At 45.6% G+C, this 19241-nt stretch overlaps 1 long non-coding RNA gene across 1 annotated transcript in view; it reads left to right on the top strand.

Annotated features, from left to right (window-relative positions):
- The first annotated feature begins 6214 nt into the window (after positions 1-6214).
- The window catches only part of LOC140218829 (uncharacterized), a 76794-nt gene continuing 63767 nt past the window's right edge, over positions 6215-19241 (top strand). The window contains exon 1 of the long non-coding RNA XR_011895020.1: positions 6215-6338. This is a non-coding gene — a long non-coding RNA (uncharacterized lncRNA). The remainder of the gene's footprint in view (positions 6339-19241) is intronic.

Below are 19241 nucleotides of genomic sequence, written 5' to 3'. Positions count from 1 at the left end.
AGAAGGTTCGTTTAGCTGTTGCGGCCAAAGAATCAAACTCCTTTTCTCTGAGGTAATATTTTTCCCAGGAAGGAGCGGTATTGGAATGCTTGGCTTTAAGAAACAATCTTCTTTTTATTGTTTAGTCGTTTTAATGTGTCGTTGAACCATGGGGACGAAGGTCGCTCTGTTAAAATGATAGTTGGTATGTAAGTCTCAGTGAGTTCGATCATTTTCTTTTTAAAAAGTGTCCAGTTGGTGTCTACTGTGCGCTTCGGGAAATCTATAATGTACCACTTGTAAAACTCGGTTAGTGCATTGTTGATGCTGATGTAATAACCTTTATCTTAAAGTGTTATTTTCTTTTTTGATTTTTCTGCACTGAGGTAGCTGCCAGGATAATTCTGTATGCAGTACTGAGTGATCACGTAGCTCTGGTAGATGTGTTACAGAATAAACACTGTCGGGATGGGATGTTAAGATAAGGTCGAGTATGTTAGAGCACTGTTCGTTTTTTCGCGTTGGGGTAGATACTAGCTGCGTCAAACCAAAGGTGAGGCATGTGTTAAGAAAATCACATTCAAGGTTATTCTTAGACAGTGTTATGGCTGGTTCGGACCATGTTATATCAGGAAAGTTAGAGTCACCTAAGAGGAGTAGTTGCGCATGATTAAATGACGTCGCAACAGTTTGCAGTGCCTCGTGGAAGTGAATAGTGAAGGAAGCATCTGCGTCGGGGGGTCGATAGCATACACCGATACTCCCAACTAGAAGAATTTTTTTGCCAAGTGCTACTACCTTCTTTTAATTGTCGATCCGTAAACGACAACTGAGTGCTCTTCAGGGAAGAATTAACTGCATTAGTAGACCGTTACATCCCGATAGTCCCCATAACTAACGACAAATCGAGCCCTTGGTTCAACAAGTCTCTTCGCAAACTGAGGAATAAAAAGAAGTGTTATTATAACAGGGCTAAGCGCGTGCGCACTGCTGAGGCTTGGCAGATATACAAAGCATGATTACACAATTACTGCTCAGCGATATCTTTCGCCAAAGATAAATACTAGTCGCAAGACCTACCATCGCTGCTAATTTCCAATCCTAAAAAAAATGTTGGCAAACCCTATCTTCGACATGAGATACTAACGCCATAACTTTACACGGAACAGAAAACATACCTATTTCTAGCGCCGATTGCCCCACCGCATTCAACACGTTTTTTTCATGTTTTCACTCAGGAGGGCATTTCCCATGTTCCAACTGTTCCCGAACTTGATGCCGCATACATGGAACCAATTGTTATCACTGTTGAAGGCGTTCTATTACTCGTTATTAATCTCAAAACATCTACTTCCACCGGTATTGACAACATTAATGCGAAGATTTTAAAGAACACCATCGCTGCCTCAAGCAAGATCTTATGCCATATTTTTCAAGAATCCCTAGCATCTGGAAAGTTACCCACTGAATGGTTAATAGGAAAAATAATACCAATTCACAAGTCTGGAGATGTTCATACGCCTGACAACTACCGGCCCATATCTTTAACCTGCATCTGTTGGAAAATGCTCGAGCACAAAATCATTTCACACGTGTACAGCAACCTAGAAGCTCACAATTTCGTTTTTTCTAATCAGCATGGTTTTAGGAAGGGATTTTCCTGTGACACAGAATTATTTGAACTAACTGCTGACTTGCACTTTAACATAGACTGCAACCTTCAAACTGACTGTATCTTTCGTGACTTTTCTAAAGCTTTTGACCGCGTGTCCCACTGTCGCCTAATTTCTAAATTATCTGCCCTACGACTTGACTCTTTAACATTATCCTGGATTCGTAATTTTCTTCCTGTTCGAGAACAGTTCACTGTTGTTAACAATTTCTCTTCCCCGCCTTCTTCTGTTAGCTCTCGTGTGCCACAAGGCAGCATCCTCGGCCCCTCACTCTTCTAAATCTACATTAACAACTTACCCACCCAGAGTACTTCCTGTATGCGCCTTTTTTCCTATGACTGCATAATCTACCGTCCTGTTCACATGACTGACGATCACTTGGCACTTGAAGTAGATGTTAACCTTATCGCTAACTGGTGTAACAAACGGCTCATGACACTAAACTTTACAAAGTGCGAGGTGATGGGCTTCAGCCGAAAATGTGTAAATTCTAAATTTCCGTATCATCTTAATAACACCGTGCTTTCCCACACTTCATCATATATGTACCTTGGTGTCGTTCTTAAAGAGAATCGTTCATGGGTCCCACACATCACTTCTACATGCGCGAAAGCATCACGTTGTCTTGGCTATCTACGGCGCAACTTGCCAATTGCCCCGCCAAACATTCGAAAACTCGCTTCTCAAACATTAATTTTGCCACAGTCAGAATTCGCCTCCCTAATTTGGTCCCCTCATCAAAATTACCTTATAAATATGACGGAAATGATACAAAATAGAGCAGCCCGTTTCATATCCCGTAACTACGGGATGAACTAAAGCATTACACAAATTAAACTCGACCTTCTGTTGCCGCCATTAGATATCAGCAGCAACATCGCTCTTCTGTGCTTATTCCACAAATATATAAACAAATATTCCACACTAATAAACGAACCCGGTTAAACTGCAAATACCCCGCTCTTTTTCACTCAGATTACATGGTCAGTTCAGTTTCATGCAGATATACGATAAAACAAATGCATTTAATTCATCTGCACTACCTCTTGGCATTCGTTTCTGGAATGACCTCCCTGATGACATAGCCTCCATATCTAATTCCGACACGTTCCGCTCTCAGTTACTCACGCGTTTCCCATTTAATACCGTTCACGAGTGCCCAATCTAGTGTATATTATCGCGCATTTTTGCCATGTTCTATATCATTTCCATAAACAGTATTCCTTTTGCTCTGTTAACAGTAACAAGTGCTCGTGTGCCTTCTGATATTGCTTGGTATTCCTTGTTCTTCCAATATTGTGTAACACAGGAATCTTTCTATCGCACTGTTCCTGTTGGAAATTTGTACTTTTTATTCCTTTACTGTTTACTAAGTCCCTCTTAGTTTATGACCTGCCATAGGGCCTGTAAGGTTCTTTTGAATGAATAAATAACTAGTTTGTAGGTATAAAGAACTGCACAATACGAATAAAATGTCTAGAGGTGAAGTGATATTGACAATGGAGCACCAAAGGCTGCGATGGGCAGCCATTCGAACACCTCCTCCGCGTTTGCCTACACGATCCCGCCTAAAAATGTCAAAATCAGGGAGGAAAGAATTAAGCTCTTTGTTATCGACGGTGGAATTCAGCTACGTTTCTGTTAGTACAAGAAGCTTACAACCAGAAGAATCGATAAGGCTACAGATTGCTTCGCGTTTTGGCAACAAGCTTCTAATGTTAGTATAAACGAATGATACAGGGATGCTATCTGGTTTTGCGGTAGTGCGTGATGGTAGCTATGAAGTTGATATAACTCTATTTGTAGTGTTATCATACTTGTAAGTTCTGTTATCCATGATTAGTTCATCCTACCAGAGATTAAAAGGTTTGTGTTGCGACTTGCCGAACTCGATTAGTTGTTTACGTGCATGCCGAGTGTTAGCTGAGTAGTCTTCTGATATGCTGTGGTTAATAATTTAATTATGGGGTTTAACGTGCCAAAACCACTTTCTGATTATGAGGCACGCCGTAGTGGAGGACTCCGGAAATTTCGACCACCTGGGGTTCTTTAACGTGCACCTAAATCTAAGTACACGGGTGTTTTCGCATTTCGCCCCCATCGAAATGCCGCCGCCGTGGCCAGGATTCGATCCCGCGACCTCGTGCTCAGCAGCCCAACACCATAGCCACTGAGCAACCACGTCGGGTATGCTGTGGTTGGACCCTGTTAGTTGTTTAGGATTTGAAAGAATACGTTGTTTTACTTTGAAATGTGCTAATTGGATAATTATAGGTCTGTTTCTATTAGAGCTGCATTTGCCAATTGTATGAGCGCGCTCGATATCAAAGGGGTATAACTTGATATTAAGGTTAGAAGTACAGAGTTCCACAATCTTGTTCTCCGATTCTTGCCACGTTTTACGCTCAGTATCAAATACCCCAAGAACACAAGGTTGGAACGACGAGCCTTATCTTCTGAATCGTTTAGTCTTGATGAAATGTCGGAAATTGCTTTTGCGTTTGTATCGACCACTGTCCTGATGCAACCAACTTCGGTTTTTAGTGCAGTTATGGAGGAAACATCATCTTCAGTTTTTGTTAGTTGCCTCTTAATGTCATCAAAAAGCTTATCGTTCTGCGATATTTTATTACGAGTTGATTTCATTTCACTTAGAAGAGTTGTCTGACCTGAGTTTATTTCCTCCAGTGCAGCAATTGTCACAGGATGCTTGCGTAGAACTGGAACGGGTGTTAGGGCCGGGATTCGATTCTATGTCGCCAGAGAGAGCAAGAATTTGTAGGATGACAGACGTGCAGTCGCGAACAATGGTAATGCAGCAGCCTGGGCTTGGCAGCACAAGCAAAGCGGCATAGCGGGAACGACGCGCATAAATAGTGTAATTGGTTGTTACCTGAAATGCGAAAACGCGTCTGGCGTCAGTGAACCGCATTGTCGGAGTGCTGCCAAGCCCACTGATGAGAGCGAGGGGGTGACGTATTTCATGCCTGAAGGTTGATGTCTATGTCGATGCGTCGGCAGGGGCAGGGTTGTATGAAGACGATAAATACGGTGAATTTCCGTTCAGGGCGGTTCAGTCAACGGCGCCTGCGTCGTTTTCGGAGCATTGGAGGGTAGACGAGGTTGGCCCGTCCGTAGCACCAGCGCGCTGAGGGTAGAGCGAGCCTGCACCACGCACGAAGGCATACATCAGACTGTAGACGTCAGGCGGCTCTGAGCGTCGGTCAGCATTGGCATTCCCGGGCAGACGATAGAGGATGCTCCGCCAGGTAAGTGCATACCGCAAGCCAAGACACAGTAAGCTGGGCGTGCCCGCAGGCTTCGTGGCGACGCTGGGAGAACAGCAGGTGCCAACGGGAAAGCAGACGCCTGTGAGCACCTGAAATGCGAAAGGGCAGCGGGCGTCAGTGAACCGCATTGTCGGAGTGCTGCCAAGCCCACTCTCTTGCTGCATGACGTCCACCAGTTCCTTATATTTCCAGACTGCTGTAAGAAACACCTTTATTTTCTGTTCATGCATGTTTACAACTTCTGACGTTATTGGTTTGTGTTTCGCGTTATCTCTCCCAAATTCTAAGGTGAAAGGCTTATGATCGCTACCAAGGCTATCTTTTCCATGTTGATCTATCTTCATTTGGCCTACTCGTTCGTAGACAGTTTCCAGTAACAGGTGCTGCTCCAAATCTCGTATTTACGCTTCGTCCAAGGCGTACACGCTAATAGCTTCGTCATTTACCTGTGTTCGGGCCATCATGCATGCAACCGGTCGCCGCTCCAATGATCCATAAATGAGCGGTAGGTACGCATTCCCTTTTCTGAGTCACATTCGACAGCGGCAGCGTGATCAGTTCATCGGCGCGAAATAAAAGTTGATTGTATTATCAGTACGAAAACACTGCTTCGTGCTTGGAAAGGGAAGCCACGAAGTTTAGTGAAAACCTTCAGTTTTAATCGCGCAGACAATGCAAGAGTGCCACTGGGCAGACAACTCGCTAACATAGCAATGGCACGCACAGAAACATCGCAACGCAAAATAGCGACTCCGAAATGTGAATGCGCACCCACCCACCGTCTATGGGTCTGCCTAGTAAGAAGGGGTTACATATACCGTCGACAACATCGCATGCCCGGTCGCACTCTCGTCTCGATTCCAGCCGGTGCCGCTTTTTGGCACTGACAGTCACGCGGGCATGCTCCGGTATTCACGCTAGGCGTGGCGGCGTCAGTATGTGATCGGTCTCTCTTTGCTGAGCAACTGTACAAGCTCAAAGAAAAGCAGGCGCCGAAACCAAAATTTGAGATGAAGCCGAGAAGGGTGACCCAGTCGCAGATGCTACGAGGAAATTTAACGCCGTGGTCGCGCGGAGATGAAACTGCAATGAAAGGGCGATGCGTTGAAGGTCACAAAGCAGTCTAGTGGAGCACTCAATGTCAATTTAACGCCATCTGCGTGTCGTGCCTCGGAGTGCAGCGCCCGTGAGCCGGCTCAAAGGAAGGCCATCGCGGATATCACCATTTACACCGACGCCGAGAAGTTCATCGCAGAGGCTGCGAGCAAGACTGACGGCACAGATTCGGTGGTATCAAGCTGCTCAAAAAGGACAATACATGGAAACGCCGAGCTGATGTTGGTTGGAAGAATGAATGTGCTCTAGCGCTCTAACCATGTTCTTTCCTTGCTTTTAGGTAAGACATTGTTTTAATATTAGCATTATTTGCTCGACTAAACAGAATCCTTGGCTGCTGTAATGTAAGTATTCCATTCACTTGATTCTGCTCCTTCCTCGTCATCTGCCGCTTAAGAAAAGCCTATGCCGGTGATAAGGCAAACGGAGCGCCGCTCGGACCATTTACGATGCATGACAAGGAAAAAGAATTGGCCACGAATTATTACATTTTACCGGACCTATTTCATTTTGTGACAGTTTGAGTTCTAGGTAATGTATAATACATAACATACTGCAGCCAAGACAGCTTGGAGATATTCCTTCAAATGTGTTGTTTTGTCAAGCGAAAAAACTCACAACAGCCCCATTCCAATGCTGATATACACCTACGAAAAAACAAAAAAGAAGAAAGATTGGTTGAGGCACATGCAAATAGCCGAAAGTATTTAGGTGTGAAGTTGGTGGCCATGGACAGTGGCCATCACCGCACAGAGCCACCAACTCGGCATGCATATTTTAGCATTGTCTCCCTTGAAAAGCAGAAAACGGATCACTGCTCGTGCTTCAACCAACGTTCCCTATGTACGGTACCATTATTGCTTCGATGCCTTAAATGTGTTCCCGGTAGGTATATCGAACACAATTTTTATATTTTGCGAAAGCTTGCGAGGTTTGCGCTCACTCTAAGATCTATACTGCACGCGTGTTCCAAATTCATACTACCGATAATACGAACTTTATCGACGCCCCTCGTAAAGCATCTGCTGTGTACGGCAGGACGGCAGAAATAACGCGTGACATCATCCTCAATCTCTCCTGCCCACAATTTGTTTTGTGCTTGTTGGTGTGGCGCGGAGGCTGCACAATAACAGAAGGGCTAAGGTCACTTCGAGTACAAAGCATGATGCATTAGTGCGGAGAGAACGTGGAAACACTCGCATGCACAACGCTCCTCGGAAGTGTGGAATCGTGGACAAACAGGGCCGATGTCGAAGGCGGTGCAATGTACAGGGCATCTCGAAATGTTAGCCGCCTCAATAGAAAATAACTGGTAAGCTGGTCATTGTGTAAATTTTCGCGTGTTTCCATAGCGTACGGATAGACAACCGTGCAGCCACACTCGGTGGCTTCAGTCATAACCGCCGTCGAGCACATGATATTTTGTTGTTAGTATAATGGTGTGGAAATATCTTTATTTCGAATGAAATACAATACGAATATTTGAGGGAAGTGACCTTTGAATACCGAATTGAATATCGAATATTCATAATTTATAAAAAATTATTCATGAGCCATTCCACTCCGTGAATGTGGGGGACCAGCGAGGATGTTTAACGCACGACACAGAGGTGATAGAATTTTGAACAACGGCACGAACGTATTTACTGTCCTGATCTGTGGTCATCGTGATGATATAGGTACACAGAACACATTCACGTATCATTTCTCCTATTAAATGTGCCCGTCACGAAAGATAATGAATGTCTCATACCCTCTTAAGCAGTGGCTCCCAATACGATAACAGGAGAGAAGTGAAATTGTACGCTGGAAAGATGAGTGGCAACGAAGACAGCTGTGGAAGAAGACGAGGGCGCTCGAGCCTCTGCTGATGATGATAGTTTTTTTCACAGCGGAGCCAGCTGTGCAAGACAACGACAATGCGAACGCGCGAGCAGTGGCACGATCGCGTTCGCGCGGTTGGCGCCAATAATTTTTAACAGTTCTTTTTGAAAAAATTGTAGAGAACAGTTTTTCAAAAACATCTGTTCGTACCACGTGGGACGTCTTTAGGTACCAGGTGTGACAACGGTAGTTCCACGGCGCGTTACAGGTCCCCGTACCCACAGGGTTATGTGCCATTTAGCTTGGACCCTTTCTGCACTATCACGAGGATCGGCCCACATGATGATAGCTTCTGCACACAGACGCCACGAAACCGTGAATATGAGCCAGATACAGCTTCGCTGTAAATGAAGTGAAAATATGTGCCGTGCTGTGGAGCTTGTTTACCACAGAATTTATATTTACGTTATTGTATACATCGAATAAGGTTAACAACTAACTTTTAAGTAAACTCAGATGCGTGTATATACGAGATAAATAAAAATACGATAATTTCTGGTGCACCATGACAATGAAAGTAATGAAATATAGAAACAACACGTCCCCAGAAGCATGTAGTAGTGTGTAGTACTCCTTGAAGCAGCTAAGGACAATATTATAGCACCAGGCATCGTTTGAAAGCAATCCGAATGCCAAATAACAAATTTTATTTTGCTTAAGAAAGACAGCAAATTGGTAGGCAGGATAATGCCTGCTTAATTTGTTTGTTCAGAAACTGCTTCGCAAGCGAAACAGGCGCGGTTCTCCTGTCGTAGAACCGTTCAGAAGAGTTTACATTTGCATCAGTCTTTCTCCCTATGGTGGGCAAAACCTGTTGTTGTCCCTTACAGCATTCAAACGAAACGAATATTCGACAACTTCGAATAGTGCCTGCTCTAATCGACTAGATATAAAAAAGCAAGGATTATTCGATTTGTATGCAACATGTTGAATAACAGCGCACTCCTAGTTATTACGAATAAGAGTGTAATTGATGCTATACCGGGCCGGACGTACCAAGAAGCCCGGGGATCGAGTTTAATAATGCTATGAGTGAACTCAAATGAGTCTTCCAGTTATGTTCCACTCAAACGTTAAGAGAATGCTTTATGTTTCTGCATATATCGAGCTATTTGTCTCCAGATGCTTCAGAACATAGCAGGACTTACTGAGGGTTGTCTGCAGCAAATGAAAGCACGTTTGCTGCTTCCCATAACGTTCCTTTATCTTTTCGGAAGTGTCGAGGCGATCGCTCCTTGATATTATTTCAAGTGAGTTCTAAGGTTGACGACCGATATTTTTGCACATGGTGGTTCAAAATGTCGAAAACAGTATAAATATCAGTCAGAGGCACGTTTACGTTTGGCTAGCGAGGAAACCGGCAAATAAGTGCCGTTGTTTGCTGTCCACCATCTGCTGGTTGTCGAAACGCCCAATGGCAGGCACTGTATGCCAATTTTGCCAAAGACAGAATTCTGCTGAAAGGAAACGTCGGTCTAACAATCACAATCGCCGGAAACGCTCTGACGCTACCGTGTGCTACAACATGCCCTGCGGTTGAGAGGTCACTGCCTCACGTGCGGCTCCAGGATTCTCTACAAGGTACACAAAATTTTACAACTCTCGAGCTGATTTATACTTCTCTGTGTCGCCATCGCTACTACGGAATTGACTTGCCGTCCTTAGGCTGAGATGAATGCCCTGTTTGGTTACTTCGGTCATTGAAGATGCCATCACATCCTAATGCTACTTATATATTTTTTTACATAAGCTGCTTTGTGAATTTCATTTTGACAGTGCAATCATTTGTTCTATTTTTTGAGGTAGTAACAGAATCAGAATTCTCTTGGCAAGAGGTATTATTGGTATGGATATTTCAGTTGTCCTTTTCGCATAACATTCAAAGATTTTGTCTAGCTAACGTAGATCTATCAACATCTCATGGCCGCAAAATAAACACCATTAAAACATTATTGAGGGGACATTTTCGTGCCTCACTTGAAGAAATTGGTTGCTCTCCACGCAAATCTGGGCACTTATTAAGGGCTGAGAAGCCTCACGTCGGCGTTGGCATGACCTTCACAATGAAATGCTATGGTTGAGCCTTTTCTGCCAACTTATTAGGGGCTGAGAAGACCAGAGGAGCGTCACGTCGGTGTTGGCATGGCCTTCACAATCAAATGCTATGGTTCAGCCTTTTTCTGCCTTGCTCTCCAATAACGTACTCTCTGCAAGAAAGACAAGCCCATGGCATCGACTGACGTGGGCAAGCCCGATGCCAGAAACACCTATTCATATCAGTAACGCATTAAATGCGGGCACAATTATACGAGCGCAGATTAAACTCAATACCAAGTAACGTCCCTTTTCACTATCTCACATAGTACATACGCTGCCTAGACACGTGCTCAGCAGTAGTGGCATTGAACGCACCGTCGCTAAAACGATCGCTGTCTGCTAAAATGATCAGCTGATCACGCGGGAATTGCTGGACCACCCGGAAGATGGCTGCCACCATACAGTGGAATATAATACCAGGCTGACCATTGGCCAACTTCGATCCTACGTCCCTCCCCGTCTCTACAGAAGACTGCTTTACCGGGGAGCGACTGACACATGCTCAGCAGCAGTGGCATTGAACACAGCTTTCTCCGTGTGCTAAAATGATGAACTGATTGCGAAGGTTAGTTTCTGGCTTTTCCGCACACTTTCTTAAGCTTTGAAACTTGGACGTGGACTCGAATGCCGCTGCTGCTGAGTTATTCCAAAACGTATTTCTTGAAACTCTCACTCATAAGCGAAAGAGCTTTTGCAAATGGCTGACACGTAGTTTGCCTGTAATGATATGCTTTCCGACGTAGGAATGCACATCCATTGCTGCGAGTGCTATTTTAGTCATCACTTGGGCACCTGCTCAGGAAGAAATGACTCTACGTACAAAAAGAAATCTGATGCCGCAAAAAACAACAACAACAGTTTCAAAATACCCTATTTGCCGAACAATCAGGGTTCGTAGCAATCCTAACACATCAAAAGAATTTCAGAAAACAGAGTTCAACGTGGCGGACGAAATTCCAGACATTAATCATAAAATAGGTTTGCTGATAACAATTAAACTATAAACAGACACCATTCATGGCATCAAGCGTAATGTTGACTGCATTGAGAATTCAATGCAGGTGTTGTAAAAAAAAAGTACGATGAGGTCATTGAAATGAAGAAGCAAGGCGCCCATATGCCCGATCTGAATTGGTGTGTGGAGAGGCTGGACGGTCAAGAAGCAAGTCGAGCAACTGAAGCAGGAGACCAACATATTGAACCAATATAGCAGGAGGTTATATTGATAGGTTTAACAATACGGGACAGGAAGAGAGCGGTGTGGATCAGAGAGCAATTGGGCATAGCCGATATTCTAACTGGCACTATGAGAAAAAATCGAGCTGGGCAGGCCATGTAATACGTAGGTTAGATAACCGGTGGACCATTAGGGTTACACAACAGGCGCCATGAGAAAGGAAGCGCAGTCGAGGACAACAGAAGGCTAGTTGGGGTGCTGAAATGAGAAAATTCGCAGGCGCAAGTTGGAATCGGTTGGGGCAGGACAGAGGTAATTCGAAATCGCAGGGAGAGACCTTCGTCTTGCAGAGGACATTCAATAAGCTGATGATGATGATGATGACCAGGCGGTTCAATATGGATATCCATAGGCTACCACATCATGCGGACATGAATTTGGTTCACAAACTTGATTGCCTAGCAAACAGCCTCAATCTGCCTCAGCTTTCAGCGGTGGATATTGACGCTGCCTACGGTCTGAGTTTTGTGCATTCGCCTGATAAGGGTGGCGGCAGGAAACTGACAAAACTGTTCTTGTGCTTGTTCGTTCTTCATTCCGCCGTACCAGGGACGCTTGGTAGGGCACTAAACCGGAACTACGGAAAGCAAGAACGAAAGCCTTCGTTAACAGAGACCTTACTGCGAAGAACAAAAAGCTTTTCTAGATGATGCGATGGAAAGCCATAGAAAAAAAAAAAAGAGAACTAGTTTTTATGTGCAAAAAGCGGAAAAATGTTCGTACGTCGCCGCTCCTGTGACCGCGTCTTTAGAATCAACACGATGGACGATCTTGAGAAAATTCGGCAAGATGAATCTTTACTCACGCTTTTTTGAGCCTGGAAGTTCTTATGGAAGCTGATGGAACCTTGATTTTTTCAAGCGTTGAAAGATGCGATACAATAACAAGAATATTTCCTTATTTCATTTAAATGCGCAAAGTTTAGAGCACAAGAGGTATATCATCGAAATGTCCATTGATTCAGTAGAGCACCGGTTTCATATTCTGGCTTCTACTTAAACGTGATTTTCGGAAAATTGCTAACCTCTAAATTTCACTGCATACAACTGCACTATGTACTTAAAATAGACATGAAAGGAGGTGGTATTGCCATTTACGACAGAAGTAATGTACACTGCAACGTAATTGCAGGACACTCTTTGATAAATGCTCATTACCAATCCACCATTATTTAACGTGCCTGCACTATAACAGTAGTCGTGTGCCAGCCTCCATCCGGTGCAGTTAGCGCCTTTACTGAATTCCTAGAAAGTGTGCTATAATACTGCACGCTACTTCACATGCCTGTTGTTCCCTTTGGTGAGCTCAATATCGACTTGATAGCATTGAGCCCCGGCAAACAAAAGCTTCTTGACCTTTTTACCTTCAAATGGCTACGAAAATGTAATACACGTAACCCCAAGAACCACAACAACATATCAATTTTTGCTTGACCCCTGTTTCTAAGTTCTTATATAAACGCATTACAAGGGGGTGTCTTAGTGTCCTCTATAAATGACAATTTGCCCCTATTTATTATTTTTTAAACATGCTAGTTGCAGCCGAGGTCACCCCACGTACGACTATTACGTGCAAGAAAATCAATAACGCTAGCATTGCAGTATTTCAGATTTTAGCTGCTGTTTTCGAATGGAACGAGGTACCGCAAACCGATGACTTCACGACTACACACAGCTTATTCATAAAAAAGAATTAAATTAATTTAGCCGTATTCCCTATCGCTAAAGTAAAAAGTAGGAAATCGCGGGAACCGTGGATTGACAGCACACTTTTAGAAATAATACAACAGCAGGACAAGCTCTTCGCCCTATTCATCGAAACTAGGCGTATGAAATATTTAGAACAATTTAATGTTAGGGAAAAAACAAGGATCTGACATTAAGGGGGCACGCGCCACATATTCTGAGCTAAAATTTTCTAATAGGAACGACTCGAAAAAAAGGTTGCAAACATTTAATCAACTGGTTTCAAACAACAAAGAAATAACTTTCTCAAAACAAATGGTACGCGATGTACAGGAATTCAAGTTGCTAACAATTTTACCCAGCACTTTTTAAATGCTGCACACTGATGCTTTTGCTAAAAATGACAATGGCTAAAACTTACCATCTGTACAGAAGTTCGCAGATCCAATACTTTTACTTGCCACTACAGAAACGGAAGTGTACAACCTGCTACAGAAATCAAAGAACGGAAGCGTGTACGGCAACGATGAGGTAAAGGTAGGGTGTAGCCAGAGAGTGCCGGGTAGGGCTACACCCTACCCGGCACCAGCAGGTAGGGTGTAGCCAGAGAGCGAACTAGGTACGAACCACGCGATGGCAACGGGGCTTTTCATCGTGCCGATGGTCTTCCCACATTACGGAAGAGTAGCCATCCTGACGACCAAGGGAGAGGTCAGCGGATTGTTATACAGCTTAAGCCGGTCGGTGTGCACAGTCTATCACCCGCGACGGCAGAGATCGGAAGATGGCGATACGGGTTCGACCACGTAATTAACTGGTATTAGATACGGACCACTCTCAGCATCGGCCAAGTTGTCCGAGCGCAAACACTCACCGTCGCATTCTAATTATGATGCGCTGGTGCGAGTCGACCAGGCTAGCTGACCCGCCAGGCAGGCTGGCTATCCCGCCCTCGTGTGACGCTTCCCGAAAGTGTTTGCCAAGAAGGGGTGCTACTACTTTTCTCACCGTGTAACGAGCGGCGCTCGCTCTTGCCGATGCCCTGGGATTGAGATCGTTTCTTTAGAGGCTATCGATACATTGTTAATAATAAATTCTAAATATACTCAGAAGGCTCAACGACTACGCTGAGACGGAGGGGCTGTTCTCTCACATCATTGCAGGTTTCAGGCCCAATATTTCCACACAGCACATAATGTGGCATTTGGAACACGGCATCCGGCAGCCAGGCCCTATCAGAGCCATACGAACCATACTAGCACTAGACATAAGCAAGGCCTTTGACGGTGTTACGCATCATTCAATCCTAACTAATCTGAACCAGATGAAAGTGAAGAAGCGCAGTTCCACATACATCTCAAACTTCCTCAGAGAGAGAACTGCAGAAATTCATCTGCGCAACCTCGAGAGCGCAAAGAGCAGTTCTCTCACCTTTCCATTTTAATATTACCATGAGAAACCTGCCGCTCCTCCTAGATGCAGTACCCCACGTTAGCCATTCAATATATGCAGACGACGTAACAATCTGGACGGACGCTGGCTCAGCTGGCGAAAGTTCAGAGGGACTGAAAATGGCTGCGGACACGGTCGAAGACTACATTATACAAAAAAGGCTAACATGCTCTGCCCAGACATCTGAAGTACTAATAATCAGAAGCAGAACTGACAAAACAGACAGCCAACAGCCGGCCTTCACAATAGGGGTTCGAATGGAATCTGGCCCGGTCTGGCCTGTGCTGACCCTGCGGGTGCTGGAAATGGTCATACAGCACAACACCCGCAACGCACAGGCTATAGCCGGGCTGCAATCCACGATGAGTCAAATGTCGGATCGCCTCAAATGATCGCACCAAAACACACCGGCATGTAGATGGGGGACCTATTTCGGCTGATTCTGGCCTTTCTGATCAGTCGCATAGTGTACGTCCTCCCTTACTGCCACCTAAGGCGAGCGTATAGGGACAAAATGAACGCCTTAATCTATTTAGCATGCAGTACAGCGTTGGGGCTACCCAAATATACCAAATCGGACAAACTATTGAGATTAGGAATACACAACACTATAGAAGAACTGATCGAGGCGCACCAAACGGCACAGATATTCCGTCTGCCCGATACGCGAGCCCGCGGGTAGATTTTGGACAAATTGGGCCTGAATCCCTCAGTCACCTTTGTGGGCCGAGCCCCCTTGCCGCAAATCACAAGACACCCGCCGTGGTTGCTCAGTGGCTATGGTGTTACCAAGCTGCTGAGCAACCACGCGGGATCAAATCCCGGCCACGGCGGCCGCATTTCGATGGGGGCGAAATGCGAAAACACCCGTGTACTTAGATTTAGGTGCACGTTAAAGAACCCCAGGTGGTCGAAATTTCCGGAGTCCTCCACTACGGCGTGCCTCATAATCAGAAAGTGGTTTTGGCACGTAAAACCCCATAATTTAATTTAAATCACAAGACGACAATGGATCACTAAACCTATTCCTAAAACCATGCTCCCTGTAAGGCTCGACAATCGTCGTACGGGCAGTGCAAAGCAGTTGTGGGATAAGTACAAGGACGACGACTTTGTTTCCTATGTGGATGCGGCGGCGCAGGGTTACCAAAAATACGTTGTGAGCGTAGTGGCAAAGAGCGGTCACATTTTAAACGCGGCCACGGTCGAGGCCTTCTCCCCCCTCGAGACGGAGGAGACTGCGATAGCTCTAGCTATCACGAATGACCTCGTTCATAGAATAGTGAGCGATTTAAAAAGCGCCATCCTAGATTACAGTAACGGCTCTGCTAACCAAACTATGCAGCAAATCTTCAACAATTGTCAGCAACCTTTCTATCAAGCAGACAGGCTTATCAGTCTAGTATGGGTCCCAGCCCACTCCGGAAATCCTTGGAACGAAGAGGCGCATCGCATCGCCCGTGAGTTAACAAGCCGGGAGGCGCGCCACTCCGACTCGGATTCTCCCTGTGTGGCGTTGACCACATATATAATGAAATCGCAAACTTGTATAAAGAAATGAGGCACACTTATACGGTGCCTCATCGGGATCTTACCAGAGAGCAGGCTGCCCTCCTTCGCCAGCTTCAGACTGTTTTATTAGTCCACACAAACTGGCGATTATCACCAATGGGAATTTAACTCCGTCTGTCAAAATTGTAGCATCAACGAACTGGCAACACAATAGAACATCCTTTGCGGGTGCAGGGGTTCCCCTCCCAAAAAAACGCTTTTGCCAGCCCCGTCCAAACTTACCTGAGAGGCCTTACATAGCACTGCCGCCGAGCTCGCGGAACTAAAAATCGACACTTGAGCCGAGGGACTCGCCCCCAACAGGGGCCACCCTGATACTCCGCCAAGATTTTCGATAAACATGAAACCACTACCTAGGGTTTTACGTGCCAAAACAATTTGCAGATTGTGGCGCATCTGGTAGTGGGGGACTGTAATAATTTCAACCACCTGGGATTCTTTAGTGCGCACCCAACGCATGGTCAACGATACAATGTTGACGCATGAGTGAAGTTATTTTATCCTTGAGCAAAGCCGTGCATCGCGAAAGGCCTGCAATACGGGCAGTCTCTGTGTAGCAGGGGTCCGTAAACTTAGCCACACTGATTAATTTCGTTCTTTGATATGCTAGTCACTATTCTTGCCGCTAGGTCTTTACTACACAGGTCTTTACTACACGGTTCCAGATTTTGGAGCATGAAAGGAGGTTAGTGCGTTAGGGATTACCTATCCGCATTTCCGACAGCTGATCGCACAGTGGCCGAATAGAACCAGTAGTGGTTTCGCATTCGTGCGCTTTCTCTGAGGCAACGTGCGGCGCGCCGCCGACGGCGCCGTCTCGTTTTTCTAGAGTAAATTACTCAGCGAATGGGGTCAATAGGCTCGTATTCCCTATGCCGTCATGGTCGCTGCATCGCTCTCATTCGAGCTTCGTCATCCTACTCTCGTCTGTGATTCTAGTGTGCATCTTGCGCTCGAGCCAGTTGGTGCGCGTAATGGCCCAACCAGTGGCACGCGTCGGAACGCGCGGGCACGCGCATATGCGTCGAAGGAATGAAGAAATCCGATGCTGGTGCCGGACTTTAGAGGCGGCCAGGAAGGGGTGTATGTTCACGTGATGACCAGCAAAAGATGCACAATCACGCAGTGCAACCGGCGGTGTCAGCCGAGCGGAAAATTGCAGGTTACGCTTAATGCGTTTTTCTTGGTAAGAACGTAATCAGGAACTGCAGAAATTAAAACAGTTTTTCAGCGGCCGCGTACAGCACAAGCCACCACCACCACTGCCCGATGATTTTACGTCATCTTAAACCACAACATGGCGATTGGGTAGTAGCGGCGAAACCGGCGAAAGGAAAAGGTAGAGGCCAGTCTGCTCTCTTTAGAAGCATTAAATGGATACTACATAATGAGGGCAACGATAATGACAATCAACTGCGAGTTCTTTACCGTCAGATCGACCTTCACCAGAAGTTCACTTTATCTGCTGGCGCCATGAAGTGCTCGGAACATTGCTCCCACAGGAAAATATTTACAGGCGATTTGTTAGCACTAACAAAATATTGCGGCAGAATCCATCTCACGATGACTGTCCACAGTAATGCGTTAACATTGAATCAATATAGGTGCATAACCTAATGCCGCCATCGGAACCATATATGTATGAGGCATGCATTACAGCGGGACTCCTCTTATGCACTTCCCTAAGAACAATCGGGGCCATCCAGCCGAGAAGCCTGAGCGTGGTCTCCGAACTGCATGGCGTGCCTGTGTATGCGAATGCTGAGAAACATGTCATGTGGCAACCCAGCTCCTCTCGTGCTCTTTTCTGGGAACGCTGCGCCTTCTAGTGGCGCTGCCGAGAAGTCTGCAAATGGCCTCTGAGACGACAAGCATGGCGTGCCGGTGCCTGCGAATGTTCAGAATTGTTTCCTCTCCTGCCGTACACTAAGTGGCACATACTCTGTGACGAAAGTTTCCGAGAGGTTCATTGAAGAGTAGCACATATCAAGTGCATTCATGGCGCACCACGCTAAAGCGTAGGCATGAAAGGTCTTCTTTGAAAAGCGGCACATACGCAGTCAATTTTTCAAAAAACAAAAATGCTCTCCAAAGCCTCGCCGACACCAACTGTGGCGCCAGAACCTACAACTATATCAAAAACTTCTTATCAGCAAGGCAAGCAACTATAAACTTCGGTGGAATAAAATCAGATCCCATCACTCTAGGCCCGAGAGGAACTCCGCAAGGGGCGGTACTGTCACCCCTTTTGCTCAATTTGACTATGAAAGATCTCCCAGGCTTCCTTTCCGAAGTCCCGGGTATTAAACACACATTGTATGCGGGTGATATCACTGTCTGGTGCAACTCGGGGGGTGACGCCGAGATCGAGTAGCGTCTTCAAGCAGCAGCGGACACGGTGGACCGGTACGCCAGGGAGAGAGGCCACCAGTGTGCGCCGGAAATGTCCGGCGCACACTGGACCCATTTTTAGACCCACTCTTCTGCTTTGCCTCTCCAGGTCAGTGAGCATGCATTGCAATTGGTCCGCTGAGTTTTTAAGCAAGGCAATATCATCAGCGAATCGCAAGTTACTAAGGTATTCTCCATTAACTCGTATCCCCAATTCTTCCCAATCCAGGCCTCTGCATATCTCCTGTAAACACGCTGTGAATAGCATTGGAGAGATTGTATCTCCCTGCCTTACACCTTTATTGGAATTTCGTTGCTTGCTTTGTGGAGGACTACTGTGGCTGTGGAGCCGCTATAGATATCTTCCAGTATTTTTGCATACGGCTCGTCTACACCCTGATTCCCTAATGCCTCCATGACTGCTGAGCTTTCGACTGAATCAAACGCTTCCAGACTATTCCTCTAGACTATTCTCTCTTCAATTATCGTCGTGGGTGCCACTGGTACTGTATAAATCTCTATAGAACTCCTCAGCCACTTGAACTATTTCATCCATATTAGTAATGATATTGCCGGCTTTGTCTCTTCACGCGTACATCTGATTCTTGCCAATTCCTAGTTTCTTCTCTGCTTTAAGGCTTCACCCGTTCCTGAGAGCACGTTCAATTCTATCCATATTATACTTCCTTATGTCAGTGTCTTATGCTTGTTGAATAACTTCGACTGTTCTGCCAATTCTATTCTAGCTGTAGGGTTGGAGGCTTTCATACATTGGCGTTTCTTGATCAGATCTTTCGTCTCCTGCGATAGCTTACTGGTATGCTGCCTAACGGAGTTACCACCGACTTCTATTGCACACTCCTTA

This window comes from Dermacentor andersoni, chromosome 6 (genome assembly GCF_023375885.2).
Source record: "Dermacentor andersoni chromosome 6, qqDerAnde1_hic_scaffold, whole genome shotgun sequence".
NCBI lineage: Eukaryota > Metazoa > Arthropoda > Arachnida > Ixodida > Ixodidae > Dermacentor > Dermacentor andersoni.
The sequence above is the reverse complement of the archived record's forward strand: the minus strand, read 5'-3'. Positions and strand labels throughout refer to the sequence as shown.